Source organism: Pleurodeles waltl, chromosome 8, assembly GCF_031143425.1.
Source record: "Pleurodeles waltl isolate 20211129_DDA chromosome 8, aPleWal1.hap1.20221129, whole genome shotgun sequence".
Taxonomy (NCBI): domain Eukaryota; kingdom Metazoa; phylum Chordata; class Amphibia; order Caudata; family Salamandridae; genus Pleurodeles; species Pleurodeles waltl.
The window spans coordinates 148,822,444-148,845,144 of NC_090447.1; the positions used below are offsets into that span (position 1 = coordinate 148,822,444).

Here is a 22,701-nt window from a genome sequence, read left to right on the forward strand (position 1 = left end):
ACTAATGAAACAGTAGAATTACAGCACAAATGTTACTACTATTTAGTAGCAATAAAAGCGTGTCTATCGCTGACACAGTAATGCATTTACACAATCATTCGATAGGCAGAAGAAAGTGTGCCTATGACTGTAAATACGCCTTTACTAACATTAATAGTGCAGGGGGAAAGTGTGCCAGTCACTGTGTAAATTCCAAGCCGTATGTACTCGTAAGATGGCTTACAACGTGGTCTGACATGAATTCTAGAGCTGGTGGAACTTGTTGTTAGGACGTGTTCATCCAAAGGAAATCTATGGCCGATGGAACTTCTTACAAATGACATGTAACGACGATGACCAAAACGTGCGCTCCACACACGCTGTCCACAACAAATGCCAACGATAGTCACTCAGAGCGAGCACCATACCACGACAAAAATCGGGCTCACAATCACCTCAAATCCTTAATAATCGGTGCGCATAATGTGACAACATCTTACCGCACCGGTTAACACAATGTGGCAAAGTTTGACAGGTGAGGACTTAATGGCAGCCGTAAAATGACGTAAACGCATAGATTCGGCAATCGGTGCTGACCAACTTGTCGCCAAATTATGTTGTGTCGTAGCATGAAGAATAAATCACTCCCACCAGGAGAATGAGAGCTGGAAATGTTATTCAGAATAAATCTCGTCAGCACCGGCGTCCTCACAGCCATCCAAAACCACGACGGTCATCCAACTGTCGTAGCTTCAAACCTACTGTCAGTCACCAGCACTAGCAATAACAACATTCTACAAACAGCATCCTACATTCTCAAATCTTTGCTGCATGTACATAACACACACTTTCTGTTGTAGGTCCGCGGGAGTAAAAGAGTACACTCAGCTGGTTCATCTATTAAACCACAAAAAATTGGCGCTACAAATATAAAATGTGCGCTTTAAAATTTCCACGCTGGTCTAAGGATTGCAATCTTCACAGAAAAATAACAAAGTTGTTAGATTCTTCGTGTAGTTGGGATTTCCAGATGTTCATCTAAAGAAAAGATGTTTGATTAGCATAGTTTCTGTCATACATTGTTCATCCAGAATGTGCATTTTTTACTGTTGGTCTTTCTACACTCAACCACAGAGGGATTCTGACAGGTAAAAACACCATCAGTCTCTTTTTAATCAGTTGTGTGTATAATAATCAGGCCCACCACTATTTGTCTTTGCTTCTACTTTAATAGTTTATTTATATATTGCAAGAGAACATATAACACTAAGAATGGAGATATCTCCTACATCCTAACGTTGCATTGATACCTGAACTATGAGTCACAGTGTACCTAAGGCCAGCTATAGAGGCAGGAAGCACAGTGCCAAGATTATATGCACAGATTATGCACAGACACAGGAATATTCCTGTCTCACTCACATCATCTCACTTGATTTTTGTAAACACTGAACGATCAAAAAAGCCTTTCGTCCATAGGAAAAGTGGAAAACATATCATGAGAAAAATTAACAGGAAGTGCTGCAGATCATATAGCCACTCCTGGAGATTAAGCATGTAAGTGAATACCATAGGAATATGAACTACATCTGTGAGTGGGGGTATGTACAATAAATGCACCTAATGGGTGATATTTTTTCTGGTTCTACAAAATAACTATAGGAATGGATTACGTAGATGCCCTTTAGGGGGTGTGTAACAACAAATTTTGGATGTGTCCAGATAATAAAAGGTTACAAAGTCAAGCAAAAGCTAACCCCACGCATCCCAGAGTTCATTATGTCTTTTGCACCATGACTTACTACACATCTTAACCAATGCCACACTTACAAAAAATTCAACTAGGGGTGAGCGTAATTTGTGCAATTTACTGTTGCGTAATTAAACAAAACTACACCAACATTACGTGGAATTCTGAGATGAGCATAACCCTGCATTTAGCGCAATTTTCCTGGTGCAAAGTGCACCATTGGGTCCAAAATGAACCTGAGGATACATTTTTTGCTAAGATAGCAGCATAAATGCAAACAAACAGAAACAGCAGCAGCCACTCTGTTCCTGTGCTCTTGGGTGACATTTATGCCCCAAATTACTTTAAATTACGCAAAAGGATGTAATCTTCGGTAATTATGCATCACAAGAGTAACTGCTCAGATTAATCCTGTGTAATTAAAATTTTACCAATGCCTACATTCAACCCAGTTAAACACTCACTTTCTCACTCGCCCAGAACTACTCATCCACTATGGTATTAACCACAGCCAATTATTTGGTTTACAACTCACCCAGTCACCAATTCAATACGTAATTTATGGATAGTTCCTTACTCAATAGAAAAAACTCCATAGTCAAACAATACTTTTCACTGACTCTCAACTATTTACAATAGTACTTCCCCAGTGCTCAGTGTCAGCCAACTATATTTACACATATTGTCACCACTAACAGAACTCTGCACCTTCAGACATGTCCAACAACCCATTTCGCATACAACGCAATTCACTTTTGCCCAGATATTTACTACATAGAGCACCCTGAGTCACCCACAACACCAGTAATCACCAGATGTGTGCGAAATCTTGTAGTCCCTCACACTGAGCCAATCACATCACTTACATGTTGTGGTGGAAATATCCCCTGCATTGGTAAATGGGCATGCACCCTGCTCTGAGTGACCCAACTGCATGTGAAACGGGTATTCTGAGTTTTTGTTGGACTAGCTGGCACACTAATCTAGTGTGCACACTGAGGTCTAGGCTTGACCACGGTAAAGAACCTAGTCTCTGACCTGGAAGGGATCAAACGTGTCCTCTTTCTTTACAAAGCACTACTGTCAGGGTCTTGGTTTGTTGCTGTTGACATTAAGCAGTGCTGGCAGAATACCAATGCTTTTGTGGATTGTAATACTGATCAGACCTTTTTCCTGTTTCAGTAGGAGTGGGGCCTACCAACCCCACTCATGTAAACTTTAGCTTACGTGTGACACCCAGGCCCTTGTACTGACATTCTGTGTGCATGTTGAGTTTGTGTATGTAATGTAATGTAATGGTCTTCCCAATTTGCAGTGCTGTGTCGCGCCGTGTGTTCACAAAAAAGGGACATTCAGAGTGATTAACATATTTTCTCACAAGTATTCTATAATTATGGCAGTATTGAACATATTTAACAGGTCAAACATTTGAATTATGTTCAATTATCCATTTTAAAAATTGCAATCGAATACATCATTTCTAACACTGTATTGACAGCCAGGTCTCGCTAAAAGTGTAAAAGTATCAACAGTGTGATCCTTGATCATACAGGGTGGGATTTGCCCAGAGGCTGGGTTTCTTGTTTCTATATTTACCAGCATTTCTGAAAGCACATTTCCACTTGACTTGTTTCCATACACTAGATTGACGCACACAGTCTGAGAACGTTTCTCTGGAATTCCCGGAAGAACCTGTAGATTTTAGTCCCTTGACTAAGTTATTTAGGTCTACCGACACTAACCGCTGAGTATTTTGTCAGTATACAGCCTGTGCTTCACTTAAGACACAGCAGAGAGACCATGGTCGACTGACTTGAGAAAGAGATCTAGGAGAAACACTCTTGAAGACTCATTGGGAATACTATTGCATAAACACTTATTTAGTTTCCATGAATCATCTGCACAAGTTGTGACATCTTATTATCCGGTGCGTATATTCCATACCTGAAAAATGATGATAATGGGTCACATTATTGTTCTGGTGTAGCCAATAACATTCTGATTTGCTCCTTTTACTGTGGACATTCCAGGCCATACAGATATTTTGGAGGGATGTGGTTGGTACTGAATTAGAAATAACAGAGTGTTGTATTGAATTAAGACCACTGATTGTTTTATTGGGCTATATCAAGGCCATTCCATTGTGGCTTCGTAGACCTTTCGTTTGGCAAAATGGAGAATAATGTTATGCTGGGAGAGCGCACACAAACCTCAAGACTGACAACAAGATCTCGCTGTCTGCAATACCAGAAGTGAAACATATGCTGAACTGCAACCTCTGTCTTCGAGACCCAGAAAATTTGGGGGCCACTACAAACCTTCTTATGTAGCCCTACTGAAAACAATGAAGCGGGAGCAACGACCCCACCAAACTAATAACCATGCTAAGATGAATATCTAACACCTTCGGTTTTCACAAAGCTAGTGTAAAGAGACTCGAGAGATCCATGACACATAACTTCTGTGACATAATGTGCATGTTAGACTTGTTGACTTTGTATGGCTTCTTGTGTTAATTATTGCTGGTAAATACTTAATCATCTGCAATTACGATGAATGATGTGGTGAAGGTGGAAGCGTATGGCTGTGAATCTGCATAATTAATGTATTTGAGATACCACTCTACGCTTTTCATACTACACCATGACATGTGACTTTCTCTGTTTTTATGTTTCGACAAAAATTGGAAAATTTAAAAAACACAGACCCTGCAGTAGATGCTTTAGTCCAATGACCCACCAGACTCTGCATCTTGCCAAAGCCTTTAACCTTGAACAGGACTGTTTCCTTGAATTGTTGAGTGAAACATGCCAGAAACGCAAACCTCATGTTTCAATCACACCAGCCTGTATTACTGCATAAAGTAACAGTTAGGGGCATTGATACCAAGGCCCAGGTGTACAAAGCATTGCAACAGTGGGAAATGCTTTGATTCATCATGTGCTGCCATTAAAAAGTTTTTCTTACTTCCTTAATCCCATTTTAGGAGTCGGTAAACTTTTTCCAACTCCTAAAATGAGATTCTGAATGAATACTTATTTTGTAACTGGAAGGGGCATGCAGTACATGTCCCTTCCAAGTAATGAAACAGTATCTGATGTATCAGTATTTTGCAATCAAAATTGAGGCGCAAAACATTGATTTTTTTACTGACACCTCAAAGGAGGTGGATAACACATTTACAAAAGAGAAAGGTTGCCCTTGTGACCGATTCCCCGTTTTGAAAGTAAAAAAAACTGTATCAGCGGACCAGGAGATCACTGCCTCCACTTAAACAAACTTTAGACAAATACAAAAAAACGTTTTTTTTTTAAAACACAGTCCCGTTTCCTTTGAGATAAATGGGTTGCATTTAAAAACATTTGCTTTATTAACAAGAAATCAGAGACAGGGTGGTCTGCTGGCACCAAGAGGTCACTGTACCTGTGATGGAGCCCCTTGTCATGAGTCAGAATTTGCATCCTACCTCAATATTATGCATGAGGCAGACTGGAATCCAACCTACAGAAATTAAGAAATTTTAAAAACTGACCTATTGATAAACAGGTCAGTTCTTAAGATTCTTTGTAGAAAAAAATGGAATGCAAATTGTGACCAGTACTTTGTGACCAGTAAATAGTACTTATAGCCCCTAATTCTTTGGGCCTAAACTGGATTAGATAGAGCACAAGCAGCCAAATTAACTGTTACAAAGGTTCTTTGCAAAAACTGTAGGAAACAGCCAGCTAGAGCTAAACAGCATTGCGCACATTAATGATGGGATTTGCCAGACCACCAGAGTGGTTTTGGCTTCTTTGCAATCATTTGGCAGAAAGTAAGCATACCTTGGATTGCTTCTATCAACAGCCAGCACAAACCATTCTCCAAGAGGCCTATTGCGGATTACCTCCATTGTGTTTTTGTTAGAATATCTTGTGATAAATGTCATGACAAAAAACGCCTTATCAAATAATCCCCAACAAAAAAAAGACAATTCAGAACGTTCACACACCACGTTTTGGATACCATGAAAGATGATGTGGACGCATTGTTATAAAAAGCTAAAATTTCAGTTCTGTAAAGATTAGTCATTAGGGTACTTTCAGGTTTAGATGATGGCTTTGTAAGTGATTTAGTGGGCTACCCATGAGGGCTGCAGTAAAGGTTAAGGTTAGGGTTGGGTTTAGGATTAAGTTTGGATTATGGGATTGTAGGATTAATAGCGTTGGGGTAAGCAAAAGAGTAACTCAAGAGGTGAGTGTTAGGGAAAGGGGCAGGGTTAGAGTAAGTCTTGGAAATGGGATTGGTGTTAAAGAATAGAAATAGACGTTTGTAGTGTTAGGGAAAGAGGTTGTGGCCAAATTTAGGCGTTGGGTTAAGGTCAGTGCTAAGGAGAGTTTTATAGCAAGTAAACAGCTCGAGTTACGTTAAGGTTTGTAGATAGAAAATGAAAGAAAAATGTCGAATTATTTGTAGAAGTTGCCTTAGGTGATTTATTGCCCAGTCTTTAACATGTTATTTAAAATAATTGTGGAGGCTTCACGATTATGAATTGAATTATTGCTCAGTGGCGGTTCGTAGTCATGAATTCCTTGTTAGATCATGAACTTGGCTGTGGCAATCATGGAGTATTGTCGTTCACCCAATGACAGCTCTTCATAGATTCCCTACCATTTGGTTCATTTATGTCATTGCTTCATCTTTTAGTAGAAATTGTTACAATAACAGCCAAACTGCAAAGCGATTTCTAGAACAGAGGTATGCCATCTGCTGCAGACCTCCATGATGCAAATCGAAATTGATTTGGAACAAATCTGAGCCTGTGTGTCCGTAATTCATTGGTCGGGCTAGCTACACCACTTCCCTGGCGGCCATTTTGTGAGCTCTGGTGTTATATGTCTTGTTCCCACAACTACATTTGCAGTCAGAGAACATTGTGGCACATCAACACCATTAGCCCCTAGGTAATTTGCGGTAGTGTAGGGCATTTTCCACACTAAATCCATTTATTAAATGTAACCCCGAATTATGTTCATTTTAATTCATTTCCAGGACTCAGTGCTTGTTCTATAGGAGTAGAAATATCCCCACGCTGCCCTGCTGACATGCAGTCCTTCAATACTTGAAAACGTCGGGGGAGAAATGGTGGCATGTTTCCGAGATTCTATTGAAAGGCCCCTTTGCAAGGCAGGATTAAATGACATTGATAAATGCAGTGCTAGGCTCGTGAGACTTTAAATCAATGGATAGTGTGTAATTTGGTCTCAGATACGGTGAGGTGGTTTCTTGCGAGCTTCAGTGTGGGGTCACTTAAACTTGTTTATATGGTATCGAATTTACTTTCTATGTATTCCACAAAACACATTTCACATAGGACCGGTAAGCCAATAAAACATGTTATACTTGCAAAGCTCAGCGTGCACTGAATAAATAAATGGAGAAGCCCTTTATATAAAAGTGGCGGTTTACAGATGGTGGCCTCTCAGCTCTTGTTTTCAATGGTTGTTACGTCTTTGTAAATATACCCTGTTGCTTGATTAAATACTGCCTTTAAACACGTGCCCGAAGCGTGCACGCATCCGTGTGGTGGCTCATTAATTAGGGGAAGCCATGAAGATTTAGTCATTCATTTCAGTCTGTTTGTCTTTCAATAAATACACATTCTCTGAGTCACGCTGTCAAAACAATTTGCCATCTCTGGCCCTCGTTTGCTGTACCCCGCGGCTGCCCTACTTACAACATGTGGGACGTCAATAAGAGACCCACTGTTATTTCATTCATATGCTTGTATTAGGCAAAACCATGGGGTGTTGGCCAGGATTGTCCGCGCGCTGGCAGACACGACAGGGAAATTTCCTAACACGCATGGAGTGTGGCCAGTGTAGGGGAAGTGTGCTATGTATGAAAACATAGCAGCCTGTTGTAGTCACAACACAAGCGAGGATGAAATGAACACCAGGAGGATGTTTATTCAAATACCCATCGTAAGTCAAACAGCCATCTCTCGCTCCCATCCAGCAGCTCCAATTGCCTATGGAGCAACGCTAGCGATCGCGAGGCAAGGCAAGTGGAATCTTCTCACCACATTCTATTATCACATCCTACATCTATAAAACACATATAGAGTATAACACAGTCCATTCTAAGGTAATTTGCTGCTTGCATATTAGGGATGGTACAAAATGGTTTTGCTCCAAATTCAGCCCCGACTACATTACACAAACAACTGCCCTGGAGCAAAATATGAAGCAATCTGATTTTTCACCACTGTTATCTCTGTTATGTTATGTTTCTAAATACAATTGTGTGAACCACACCTCATCAAATTTGAATAATGTTATTTTGGGCGTAAATCAAGATTTATTTGATCTTTTGAACTATAACTGTGAAAACATTTTTATGTTACAAGTACTGTGGGAAGGCAAACATAGTCCTAGAATGACACATATATAATGTCAGTCATGATGAATGCCTATGTCTTTTGTTACAAGGTCAACGAATATGCTTTCATCACTTGGAAATGACCACGATTTTGCAACAGGGAGGAAAACACTGCAGACTGCACCTCAGGCCAGCATGACCTGCCTCTACGGTTTTTCTCAAATGCCTGTTCACAGACAGGCCCTTTTATACAAATCAGTACAATACTTTGGAATACATGATTAACAACAGATAACTTGCAAGTTTACAGATTAAAATGGAAAACACTCAAAAATATGTGATCTCACTGATCATTGAGATCATTGTTACACTATTGACTTGTTTTTAACCCTACCTCGTGCCGTCACCAATAAAGTATTACCTCTAAACATGCATAAAGGTATTTTTAATTATCCTTGGCTTTCCATGATTGGCATATTTGATTTACTAGTAAGTCCCTAGTACAGTGCACTAGGGGTGCCAAGGGCCTGTAAATCAAATGCTACTAGTGGGCCTGCAGCACTGGCTGTGCCACCCACAATAGTAGCCCTTTAAACATGGCTCAGACCTGCCACTGCAGTGTCTGTGTGTGCAGTTTTAAAATGCCAATTCGACTTGGCAAGTGTACCCATTGCCAGGCCTAAACCTTCCCTTTTTATACATGTAAGGTACGTCTAAGGTAGGCCCTATGTAGCCCCATGGGCAGGGTGCAATGTATGTTAAAGGTGGGACATGTACTTAGGTGTTTTACATGTCCTGACAGTGAAATACTGCCAAATTAGTTTTTCACTGTCTAGGCCTATCTCTCTCATAGGTTAACATGGGGGCTGCCCTTATATATGATTAAAGCGTAGATTTTCCTTTGGGAGCAGAGAGACATGTGGAGTTTGGGGTCTCTGTACTTACAATTTAAACATACATCTTTTAGTGGAGTTGGTTTTTAGATTGTGTGTTTGAAAATGCCACTTTTAGCAGGCATTTTCTTGCTTAAACCATTCTGTGACTCTGCTTGTCTGTGGATTCCCTGTTTGGGTCAGTTTGACAGTTGGGCTGTTTGCACCTCTCCTCTAAACAGTAACACAAAGGGAGCTGGGGTGTAGCTTGCATATCCTGAAGAGCCATCTGGGCTGAAGGGAGGGGAGGAGTGGTCACTTACACCTGAAAGGGCTGTGCCTGCCCTCACAAAATGCAGTCTCCAACCCCTTGGTGTGTGTCTAGGGCCTGGCCTGGGCAAGGCAGGATCTTACAAACAAGAGAGACTTTCCTTTGAAGTAGGCCTACTTCAAAGGCAGAAAGGGGTATAAGAAGAGCACCCAAAACCCCTAAAAATCAGATCACGTCTGGAATCAAGAGGAACCTCTGCCAAGGAGAAGAGCTGAGGAGAAGTGCTGCCCCTTCCTGTGGCTGTGCTTTGTTGGGCTGTCCTGCAGTTGCTGCTTCTGCCTGTGAAAGGGGACAAAGACTGGACTTTGTTGTGCATTCCTGCTTGAGAAGAATCCTCCTGTTGTTGAAGTCTCAGGGCCATCAAAGACAGGAAGACAACAGGAGGCAAGATCAGTCCAAGCCCTTGGTGACACTTCGACTTGCCATTTAAATTAAAAGTACTTGCCAAGTCTTAAACTCCACCTCTATGGTAGGCCCTAGGTACCTCAGAGGGCAGGGTGATATGTAGGTAAAGGTCAGGACATATACCTGTGTGTTTTATATGTCCTGGTAGTGGAAAACCCCTAAATTCGTTTTCCACTACTGTGAGGCCTGCTCCTTTCATAGGTTAGCATTAGGGGTACCCTCATATACTGTTTGAGTGGTAGATTCCGATCAGAAAGGGGTAGCAGGTCATGTTTAGTATGACAAGAATGGTAATAGAAAATCCTGTTTATTGGTGAGATTGGATTTCAAAATACTATTTTAGAAATGCCACTTTTAGAAAGTGGGCATTTCTCTGCACTCAAATCGATCTGTACCTTACAGCCTGTCTCCAATCCATGACTAGCTGGGCTGGTTGATAGCTCCCTTGTGCATTCCACCCAAACAACCACAAACACAGGATACTCAGTCACACCTGCACTCATGTGCATACTGAATGGGTCTTCCTGGGCTGGGAGGGTGGAGGGCCTGACAATTACATTTCAAAGACCAGTGGCCAGCTCCCTACTGGGACCCTGGCAGACAGAATTGTACTGAAAGGGGACCTTGTGCACTTCAAAACCACTCTTTGAAGTCTCCCCCACTTCAAAGGCATTTTTGGGTATATAAACTGGGTCTCTGACTACGCCAACTCAGACACTTCTGGACCAGATTCTGCAACTTGTCAAGAGGAACTGCCTGGTTGCCCAAAGGACTCACCTGGACTGCTTTGCCGTGAAGGACTGCTACCTTGCTGTTGCCCTGCTGCCTTGCTGGCCTCTGACTTTGCTGAGAAGTACTGTCTAAGGGCTTGGATTGAGCTTGCCTCCTGTTTTCTGAAGTCTCAGGGCCAAAAATAATTTGTCCCTCATTATGACCTTGGTGGTAAATACCAAATACCGCCGCACTGACTTCCGCCAGCATACTGCCGCAGAGACGGACATCCGTCCGCCAGATTATGACACATACATACAAAACCGACAGAAAACAGCCACAACCACAAATCCACCAGAACCACTGAACGTGATAAACTGTTGGTACTACCATCCACAGTTACCCCACCAATACTACTCTCTCCAAATATGACCCACGAATCACCACAGCCGACATTCATCGGCGGTAAACCATTGGCGGTGAACACCGCTGCGGTGGATATGGCCACCGAAATATTAAACAAGATACCATTGGCCGGAACAAAAAACCCACAGGAGCCAGGACAGGTTTGGGTAGCCGGAATCACCTGCAAGAAGTCAGGGACACACATTAGCCCTGCACAATGGCATGGGGTATGACTCCTAAAGGCATACACTGACATACATTGAATGGGGACTCAGGCTCACCTATAAGCCACACTCTGTGCCTCTGTAGTTGTGCCATCAGCTGTGGGACGCTGCTATTCTTCAGGACAAAGGCATCATGCACTGACCCAGGATACTTGGCAGTGACATGGGAGATGTACTGGTCAGCAAGACACACCATCTGGACAATGAATTAGTGGAAACTCTTCCTATTCCTGTACACTTGTTCATTGGCCCTGGGGTGGGACCAAGGCAATATGGGTCCCGCCAATGGCCCCAATAACATGTGGTATATGTCCCATTACATTGAATCCAGCCTTCACAGTGGGTAATTCATCTACCTGGGGGAATGCGATGTAGCTGCATGTGTTTGAGCAAGGCTGCCAAAACCCTTGCAAGCATAGTAGAGAACACTGGCTGTGACATTCCTGCAGCCAAGCCTACTATCACCTGGAAAGAGCCAGTTGCCAGGAAATGGAGCACTGACAGTGCCTGCACAAGAGGGGGTACTGTTGTGCAACGGATAGCAGGTAGCAGATCAGGCTCCAGTTTGCACACAGCTCTGTGACTGTGTCCCTGTCCAGACGATAGGTGAGTATGATTTGCCTGTACTCCAGTGTAGCCAAGTCTACAAGGGGTTTGTACACAGGTGCTTGCCTCCTCCTCCTATTCCTCCATAGTGGTTGGTACCTAAAGGGTCCAAAAGTAAGAAGGGAGTGACAAGAGGAACTATGAACACACTACAGCAGTGTACACAGAGCATGCTTGTATGTAGAACAATGGAATTGTATAGATGTGTACATTCAACTATAATGACACACGTTTAAATCTGTACATGTGTACTAGCAGTATAAAATGGCAACCGCCTGTCCTGTATGCAGGGACAGGTGGACGTGACATCACTCCGCCGGCATTCCTGTCATGGCAGGAGGCGGACTGCACCGCCGTGCAATTCCTCATTGGCAAACATGGGCCTCTATAGAGTATGGGAACCAATGATGATCAATGCTGGCGGTGACGGTGTTCACCGCTGCGGACGTGACCGCCATTTTCTTTCTACCACTTCACTTGATTCCTGACTTTCCACAGGACGACATCTCTACTTCGTGTGCCTGTGTCTGGAACCTGTCATGGCCCGCGCAACAAGGGAAAGGGCCCCAGCCTTCACGTCGGAGGTGTTGGAGTGGCTTGTGGATGGGGTCCTACCCCTCTATGGGCAGTTGTATGGGCCTCCAGACCAACAGGTGAGTACACCATGGGTACGTTGCATGCCACATGGCTGCATGGAGATGTGTGTGTGTGTGTGCTGGCAGTGTGTCATTTGGGGGAGTAATGGCTGGTGGCAGTGTTATTGCAGAGGTACGGGTCATGTATGTGCCTGATGAGGGGCAAATGCAGTTTGTAGGCCATATGTTTGATGGGCTGGATTGTCTGGTTCATGGTGTCCCTCTGTTTGTGTTTCCTCTGCAGGTCAGCACCCATCAGAAGAAGGGGTTGTGGCGTGCCATCGCCAAGGACGTGCAGACTCTGGGGGTCTATAGCAGGCAGAGCACTCACTGCAGGAAATGGTGGGAGGACCTGAAACGCTGGGCCTGGAAGACCGCAGAGGCCTAGCTTTGGAAGGCCTCCAAAAGAGGGAGGGGTGCCCGTCGGAACCTGACCTCCCTGATGGCCCGCATACTGGCAGTGGCCTACCCAAAGCTTGATGGGCGCTTGAGGTCATCACTGCAGAGTACAGTGTATTTGACAACCACCTCTGTTGCCTGGCATGGGATTTGGGTGCAGGGTACTAGTCAGCGGATGACCCAATATGCTAGTTTAGACATTGCTGCATGGTCCAGCTTAGGTTAATTGGGTGAAATGCATGTTTTTGTTAGCTAGGTAGCTGGCTTTCCGTGGTAGGCAGATGGCAGTGTTTGGCTCCTACCTGCGGTGGTACTTAGCCAGTGGTATGCCAGTGTGGTCCATACTGCCCATTCTCAGTCTCAGTGTGTGACAGTGATGTGTATGCCATCTGTGCTGTTGGTGCTGTGATTGACCCTCTGCTCCCTTTCTTTCTCCCCCATCTCCTTTTGTCATCCTGTCCATGTGTGCATTAGCATCATCTGGCAAAGGAGCATGGGCACTGGTGAGTGTGGGAGCTGTAGCCCACGGGACCCAGGAGGCAGAGTCCACCGACGCCGAGGGGACCAGTGGTACGGAGGGCGAGGGGAGCACCATGGCGGGTTCAGGAGCTGATATCACTGACTCTGACTCCTCCTCTGATGGGAGCTCCCTGGTGGTGGCGGACCACCTCTGGGATCACCCCGGCGCCAGGTTCTACCACCACCCCACATACCAGCACCACCCTCCCAGTAGCCCCCCACCGAGTTGCCCATGCCCGCTCAACCAGGAGGGTGGGCATCTCCTTCACCCCAGGCACCTCAGCCCCTGACCCAGTCAGCCCTGCTGCCCTCACTGAGGAGGCTATTGATCTCCTGAGATCCATCTCTGTAGGGCAGTCAACCAAAGTGAATGCCATCCAGTGGCTGGAATCCCAGATACAGGAATGCAATGCCTTCCTGGACGGCATTCACGGTGGCTTGACGGCCCTACAGAGATTGTTTCAGGCTCTGGCCTCTTCACTGATGGCAGCCAGTGTCCCTGTTTCTTCTGCCCCCCTCCAACTACCACTTCCCTGTCCCAGTCTCCTCACCCCAAACCTGTCCCACACACACATTCTGACCAGCATGCACACAAAACATCACACAAGACTCGCACAGACAAACACAGGCACCACAATTCAGTCCACAAGCACTCACACAGCTAACACACAGATGCATACACAACATCATCCACTGTCTCCCCCTCCTTCTCTTCCCTCACAGTCACATCTGCACTCACACCTACATGCACTGCATCAACAGTCCCTGAACCTGCCACCTGCATACCCTTACCCACAGTCACCACAACAGCAGACCCGCAGACATGCACACCACACACCACATGCGCAGTCAACACCACCACCATCCCCACCTCATGCAGCGGACCCACCTCACTTGCAGACACCACTACAACATCCATCCACACGTCCTGTTTGACCTCCCCCACCCTGTCTGCCCCCACCAAAGAAACACAAACGCTCGCACTCAGACCCCCAAGAGCCATCCATCTCACACACGTACACTGTCCATGCACCTGCACCTACATCCAGCACACCTCCTCCTCCTACAACCACTCCCTCTACCTCCACTCCCATCCCTCCTCCCACATCTTGCCCCATTGGCCCTAAGAAGATTTTTCTTTCCCTTCTTGACCTCTTCCCCTCGCCTTCCCCATCCTGCCCGTAAGAGGAAGGTCCCACCCCCCCAGCCAAGTACCTCCAGCACCCAGTCTGACCCTGTTCCACCCCCAAAGTCTCCAGCTGCCACTAAGGGGCACATTAGTGCGACACCACCCCCCACCCCAAGAACATTCCTCCTCCCCCAAAACAGAGGGCTAAAGTGATGCCCCCTCTCAAACAGACAACCAAAACCATGGAGCCACCTCCAAAACCAAAGGCCAAGGAGACTCATCCCAAAACAAAGGCCAAGGAGCCACATCCAGAACCAATCAGTAAGGAGCCCCCTCCAGAACCAGTGGGCAAGGAGTCCCCACCAGAACCAGAGGCCAAGGTGCCTCCGCCAGAACTAGAGGGCAAGGAGTCCCCACCAGAACCAGAGGCCAAGGTGCCTCCGCCAGAACCAGAGGCCAAGGAGCCCCCTCCCAATAAAAAGAACCCCTATGCCCTCTGAGGTGCCTGCCCCTTTCTAACATGATGCCCCTGAACAGTGGAGTCCCAGTGTTGTCAGGAGTCAGGTTGGGGCTTGGACTTTGCCCTGTGGGCATTACAGACTTTGGACTGGCCATTGGGCCTGCATGTAAAAATGCAGTTCCGTATTTTTTGGATTTAGGCACTTCATCCAACAGGATTACAGCGGTTGGAACAGAGGTATGTGTCCTGACTTTCTTTGCTCCTGGGTCCTGTTACAGTCGATTTACTCTGCAGCTGGTTCTGGCTATGTAGTGTGTGTGTGTGTATGGTGTGTGTTGTGCGTGTGTGCGTCACTCTCCCCTCCCTCCTTTTTGTGCTAGGCGGCTGTACTCACCATCATTGTCTTTATCGTTGTTGGTGCTCCAGGACGGCCATGCCGTGGTACAGAATAGGGAACACTTGCAGTTCAGGTTCCATGGCAGCTGCGGACTCCTCTGTGTCCCTGGAGGTGAGTGTCTCCTTTTATAGGATGTGTTTCCGCCAGGATTTTGGTGGCGGTGCTACCGCCCCAGAAATCCTGGTGGTGGGCTATGTCATAATATGGTGGGAAAATCCTTGTCTTCTGCCTGCCTGTAGGTGGCTAACGCCGTGTTCAGTCAACATACCGCGCTGGCGGTTGGTGTGGTACATTGGCTGTCTATGGGAGGGATCACTCCCAGGGTCATTATTTGGTGGTCATTACCGCCGGCCTGGTGAAGGTACTACCGCCATCGCTGGTGTGGCGGTCACCTGGCTGCCAAGGTCATAATGAGGGCCTTCATCTCTTGAAGAAACTCCCTGTGTGCTGAAAATTGATGCACAGCCTGCCGGAAATGACGCACAGCTTGCCCTGCAACAAGAAAATCGCCGTACAGCCAAACTGGAACGACTCAGCCCGACTTCCCGAGAGAAGATCAATGCAGTGCCTGCGTTGCAATCGGAAATTTAACGCACAGCCTTACTTGATCGACGCACAGCTGAGCCAGAATGACACAGCCCGACTTCCTGAGTGAAGAATCAACGCAGCGCCTGCCATGTGACAAAAAATTCAACACATTGCCATACCAGATCAATGCAACGCGTGTGACTTCTCCCTGCTCGCACAGGATTTTCCCTGTATTGTCCCTGGGCGTCAAAAGAACCCTGCGTCGCAGTGAGGATCCAAGACCACACCGGAAATCGACACAAAGCCCCTTGCAGTGTGGAAAGAACTGACGCATGATCTGTGCCTTGTCGGAAAATCCAACACACACCTCATTTTTCACGCATCTCCTCCTTTTCAGTCTCTGTGCATTGCACACCAGGTACTTTGTGCAAACAAGAGACTGCTGTTGATTTTTAAGAACTAAGGGGCAGATGTAGGTAGCATTTTGCATGGTGCAAACTGCGAAAATCGCAGTTTACGCCATGCAAAATGCGCATCGCAATGCTCATTCACATTTTGCGATTCGGTACTGTGAATGCGACTCGCAAATAGGAAGGGGTGTCCCCTTCCTATTTGGAACTCGCACCGCGATGCTAAATTGCTTTGTGACCACAAAGGCGGTCACAAAGCAATTCGCAGTTACCACCAGTATCACACTGGTGGTAACCCATTTGCAAAAGGGAAGGGGTCCCCATGGGACCCCTTCCCCTTTGTGAATGTTGCCAAAAATGTTTTTTAAGAGCAGGCAGTGGTCCAGTGGACCACTACCTACTCTGAAAAAACGAAACCAAATGGTTTCATTATTTTTTTTGTATTGCAACTCGTTTTCCTTTAAGGAAAACGGGCTGCAATACAAAAAACCCAAAAAACAGCTTTATTTAAAAAGCAGTCACAGACATGGAGGTCTGCTGTCTCCAGCAGGCCACCATCCCTGTGAGTGCAGGGAATCGATATGGGGTCGCAAAATTCGACCCACCTCATTAATATTAATGAGGTGTGTCTTTGCGACCCCATAGCGATTTGCAGATGGTGTCTGAGACACCGTTCTGCATCCGAATTTGCGATTCGGAAATTGCGAGTCGCACCGACTCGCAATTTCCGAATCGCAAATTCGGAAATTGCTACATCTGGCCCTAAGACTCTTCTTAATCTTTCAAAAGTGATTTTTCAACTTGTGCTTATTGAATCTTTAGCGTCTTGACCTTAATTTAACCACAATAATATATATTTTTCTAAAACCTGGGTGGTGTATTTTAGTGGTGTTTTCACTGTGTTATTGCATGATTTATTGCACAAATACTTACACATTGCCTTCTAAGTTAAGCCTGACTGCTCAGTGCCAAGCTACCAGAGGGTGGGCACAGGATAATTTGGATTGTGTGTAACTTACCCTGACTAGGATTGTGGTCCCTACTTGAACAAAGGTGAATACATTTGCAAACTAGAGACCCCATTTCTAACAGGATTGATAACCCCCACAGGGATCCTGGCAGACAGGACTGGGCTGAAAGAGGAACCTTTGCACTTCAAAACCACTCTTTGAAGTTTCCCCCACTTCAAAGGCATTTTTGGGTATCTAAACTGGGTCTCCGGCCCCACCACATCAGACACTTCTGGATCTATCGATGAACTTGGTCAGAAGAACTGTCTGGCTGCCCAAAGGACTCATCTGGATTGCTTTGCTGAGATGAACTGCTGCCCGGCTTGTTGCCCTGCTGCCTGCTGGTCTGTGACTGTGCTGGAAGGACTGTGCCTTCCTCAAGAATGCTCTCCAAGGTCTTGGATTGAGCTTGCCTCCTGTTCAGAAGTCTCAGGGGCAGCAAAGACTTCATCTACTGGCTTTTAGCCAGTTTTCCCACTTCAGCAACGCCTGGAATGACTTTAGAGACGCCAGCACTGATGCCGCAGCCTGCTCCATGGACATCACTGCACGCAATGACCGCGGCCTGCAATGCAAGCCCGACGTTGCCGTGACACCACTGACATCACCCACGGTTATCGTGACACTGCGAAGTCGACACATCACGTATTGACCAACTGGATCCATCGACCCAGCCAGGTCACAAGTTACCGACGTGACGCCACCGACACCTCAGCCATTTCCCCTGCAACTGGATGTAACCAACACCTCACCTCCACCTGCCCTGTAGTGTGGCACTGCCGCCTCATCTCCCTGGACTCCGTAAGGGACTGACGCCACACCGCCCCAGCGATGCCTCATCTCCCTGACTCTGTGCGCCGTCTTTGTTTCTTCATTTTCAAAAAGTACTGCACTTGGGGATCTGTGTGACTCTGTGACCTGCACCCGTGGCATCGGATTATTGGGAACTACTCCGTCACCGATGCCGTGATAGCCCCAGTTGGAGCTATTGTCTTCCTAAGCACTTTAGTGGGATTTAATCTTTGAAAAAATCATAACTCTGCTTGTGTACATTGGATTTTTATTGTTTAAACAGTATTTTATTCAGATAAATATACTGTATTTTCCTAAACCTGTGTGGTGTCTTTTTGTGGTGTTTTCACTGTGTTATTATTTAAGTTATTGCACAAATACTTTACTAAGGTAAGTCTGACTGCTCAGTACCAAGCTACCAAGGGTGGGCACAGGTTAATTTGGATTGTGTTGTGACTTACCCTGACTAAGACTGTGGTCCCTATTATGTACAAGGGAGATTCCAAATCAGGGGTGACAACATTTTTCATTACCAGCAGTTGTATCTCGCCTTCTCTAATCTGTCCAGAGTTGATGCAACTAATTCTGCAAACTGGGTTCATAAATAACAAAATGTGTAACTAGATGTCTGCTATAAAGAGCTACAAACAGAATCAGTGAAAGCAGGGAATGATATTTTGGGAAAATGGCTATTTTGTATAGGAATTAATGAACAGCTGTGAAACTGGAAAGAATGTTTTAGCTTTGGTTTCTCAGTTTTCAAAGGAGCAACTTTCCAACTCTTGATATTTTTTATCAGCTAAATGCTTCATCTTACCCCCAGTAGATTAAACAAAATGTTAGGTGTGGGTGGTAAACTCCGCTCAGCCGGCGGAGTTTGAGGAGTTTTGCCGCTCTGCAATCCAATCCGTTGTGTGGCGGAGTTTACCAGCATCCAATGCCGTTGTCCTCACCCTGCCTCTGCTGTAAACCGAAGGATTGCATGTTACTGTTTGGACTGTGGAAATTAAGCACATCGGCCTGCACTTGGACTCGAGCTCCAATAGATGGAAGAGCTTTACCACACAGTACAAACATTGTTTTGCAGGAAATCATTTAACAAGAAATTAGAGCTTTGGCTTTGCAAAGGAAAAGTAGCTACCTCGTGCTCCTAAAAATAAAGAGTGCTGAAATTTTTTTTCTCGATTGGCTGGCCAGCTGCATTGCCCTCATGGAGAGTACTCTAAAGTCGGATCCTGGGACAGAGGATAGCTGAGGGTGCAGGGGTAGTCATAGGTGATCCAGCAAAAAATAAGGCAGGTTCATTACCAACTCCAGAACCCAAGTTCATAAAAGAGATTCATGGCAACCTCAGCACAATGACTTAAAACAGAGCACAGCAAAGAAGGTGTTATGCGCAAAATTCACATATGGCTGTGCAGGCCGCATTTACCCCTCTAGGATGACTAAGGTAAGTGGCAAACGTTTCTATAATGTGAAACCCCAGATGCCAGAACCTCGATTCAAAATGCATGAAATTCAGCAACCACAAATGTAATCAACTTGCTGATACATTGAACTGTTCTGTATTGTGCCCCCTGCACACCATTCACTGTGCTTCTTATAATTCATGTGCCATGCCCCCGGGGTCCAGACAACCCGAGGACACACAGCCACAAATCTCATAGTGCTGCGAAGAAGCCACAAGACTCCCATCACAAAATATTGAATCAAAAATCTACAATAGAGGGTGATTCCACTCTTCATGGTGCCTCTGCGCTGAGTACATGTAGAGTTCGAGCTGCTATTGAGGGTTATGCTTACTTTGGGGGTTCACTGCACATGTCTTCCTTATTCCAGGGGGCAATGGGAGTGAAGTAGCACAACCTTTGCACTCCTAGGACCTGTAGGCAGTGGTTGGGGCCTGATGAGTTTGCAAACAGTATTTGCAGTGTGCACCAGGAACAGTAGTCCCAGAGTATGCCGGGAGCTGTAATTTGTTTATTCTCAAAACTAGAAGCTGGAATTAAGGGTGGGACGTGTAGGACTGGGCATGAAAGAGGAGCGCCTGTTGCAGCGGTGAGCATCGGTGTGTAGCGGCCTCCTGGAGAAGTCACAGCTGAAGGGTGGCAGCAGGTTAGGGGAGCTGTGGACAGAGATGGTGGGAGTAATGCTGCTGCTGTGTCTTTGGTGCTCTGTGATAGATATCGGGGTCAGAGCTGGAAGTGGAGCTGAAGTTTCCAATGAAAAGAACTTCCCCACCATGCAGCCTCATGTCAAAACCTCAGATAAGTTTCTTTAATGAGGTGACTTGGTCTTGTTTACTCCAAGCAAGTTCCATATGTGTGCAGGTGGGAGGAACTCTTCAGAATCGGTGGAGTTTTTATGTTACTCCACAGAATTCCTCAGAGTAAGACTCCGTGAGCTCCATCTACCCTTATAAAATATACCCATTATCCACATTAAATGCCCCAGATGTAATACTAAGGGAAATTGAGGTCCCTATGTTCAGGAATTTTAAGGCGCTAATGCAGTATTGGTGTTACATTATTATGAGGAATTAGATGTTGTAATACATTTTCAATGTAAAATAACTTTTTCTTCTCACATTTTGTTGGGTCAATCAAGGGCAACAAAAGAGCACAACAGGAGTCTCCGGAATAATGTCATTCCTACCGAAGTTGGAGGCTGCTACTAAATGCGTCCCAAACACCACCAAGGTGCAGGTGTTGCACCAGACTGAGTTGTGTCATGCATGCCATTACCACCAACACATAAGACTCAGAGGGTCATTCTGACCCTGGCGGCCGGTGGCCGCCAGGGCCACCGACCACGGGAGCACCGCCGACAGGCTGGCGGTGCTCCAATGAGCATTCTGACCGCGGCGGTTCAGCCGCGGTCAGAAGCGGAAAGTCAGCGGTCTCCCGCTGACTTTCCGCTGCTCATTGGAATCCTCATGGCTGCGGAGCGCGCTCCGCAGCCATGAGGATTCTGACCCCCCCTGCCGCCATCCAGTTCATGGCGGGAAAGCCGCCATGAACAGGATGGCGGTAGGGGGGGTCGCGGGGCCCCTGGGGGCCCCTGCCGTGCCCATGCCAATGGCATGGGCACGGCAGGGGCCCCCGTAAGAGGGCCCCAAAATGTATTTCACTGTCTGCCTTGCAGACAGTGAAATACGCGACGGGTGCAGTAGCACCCGTCGCACCTTCCCACTCCGCCGGCTCGATTACGAGCCGGCATCCTCGTGGGAAGGTCGTTTTCCCCTGGGCTGGCGGGCGGTTTAACTGGAACCGCCCGCCAGCCCAGGGGAAAACTCGTAATACCCGCCGCGGTCTTTTGACCGCAGCGCGGTAATTTGGAGGGCGGGATCCTGGCGGGCGGCCTCCGCCGCCCGCCAGGGTCATAATGAGGCCCTCAGTGTTCCCCCAGAGGGTCCCCACCTGTGCCACAGAAAGACTGCACTCCAAGAGGATGATTCAGATGCTTTATTTCACAACAACTCTCTTCCATCATATGGTCTTTGTCAAAGCTACTGTCTTCGTATATATCAGTCAGATTTTCCATAGGAAAAATGTTTTTTCTTTAATTAATAATTTTTGTGCCATTTGAAGAATCTTCATCTTCAAACAAGTGTGGCACAATGGTTAGAGCAGCAGACCCTGATGCAGAGATCTGGCCCGGGACCAGGGTTCAATTCCCACCTCTGGGGGTCTTGAGCTCAATTCCCTTGGACCAGATAATTCTCTCCTCGGTGCCTAATCTAATTAATGGTCCCACTCTGTAACTCTGGGCAATAGCTTGCTTAATTTTCACAATGTCCCTCACAGCACTTGGATGCCTAGCTTCACCCTGGGGCTGTCCAGGAGTGGGAGCCTCACAGGGAAAAGCCAGGAGGGGTTCTACAGCGCCTTGAGACCCTAACGAGTAAGTAGTGCGCTATACAAGTGCGAAGTTTACAGTTTTTTTTTTTTTCATGAGACTTTACAGAAAAAAAACATCTGCCTCGGTTCCCTCCTGGAAAGTTTTAGGGAGATTCGTAAAGTGAGCACTGAGGCAAAAGGAGGGTCCCAAAAGAGTTTATTTTCCTATACTTTTTCTATAGGAAGCCCTAGACAATGAGCAGGAAAAATGGCTGAACAGCATTACACCAAGTTTGGCAGAAAGCTAGATCTTAAGTCAGAAGCGTGCTTTTTGTGATTTAGTGTATTTTTTTAGGGAAAGTAAGGATCAAACTATACGAATCTGTTACCGCTGAACTCCTGCAGGAAAAAAAAAATCAGAATGTGCATTCTGAGCGATCGGGCCCGCTGGATTGAGCAATCTGATTAGCAACCACAAGAAGAAGAAAAATGTTGCAGCTGTCATTACCGGACTCGGGGACTGAGAATATCTTCAAAAAGATATAGAAGGGGATAGGGTAGGTGTAACCTGACACCATAGTACTTGTGCAAAGGTCCCTGGAGGGCCAAAAGGAAAAAAAAAAACATTTTTTGCACTGTCGCAGTCCCACAGGATTTCTGTGTACCTCAGCACTGACCCCTGTGGTTCAATGGAAGCCAGGCAAGACAAACATTTTAAAAAACAGAAAAATGTCCACTAAACAATAACCCACCACTGTCACGCCGGCCAAATGTTGTCTGCAGAGAAGTGTTGGCAGCAAATGTATTATCATAAAATATTATCTACAGTAAAAAAACACGGAAACTTACTCAACAAACATAACAGTAATGTGGAGTCAAACATGAAGAAGGTAGTAGTATTTAAAAATACTTTAAAAAAGGCTTAGAAATATACTGAAAA

The 22,701-nt window shown here is 45.9% G+C and overlaps 1 protein-coding gene across 2 annotated transcripts in view; it reads right to left on the reverse strand.

The window, feature by feature from the left end:
• LOC138249824 (disks large homolog 2) overlaps positions 1-22,701 on the reverse strand; it is a 3,298,389-nt gene that overhangs the window by 2,002,854 nt on the left and 1,272,834 nt on the right. The window lies entirely within an intron of this gene.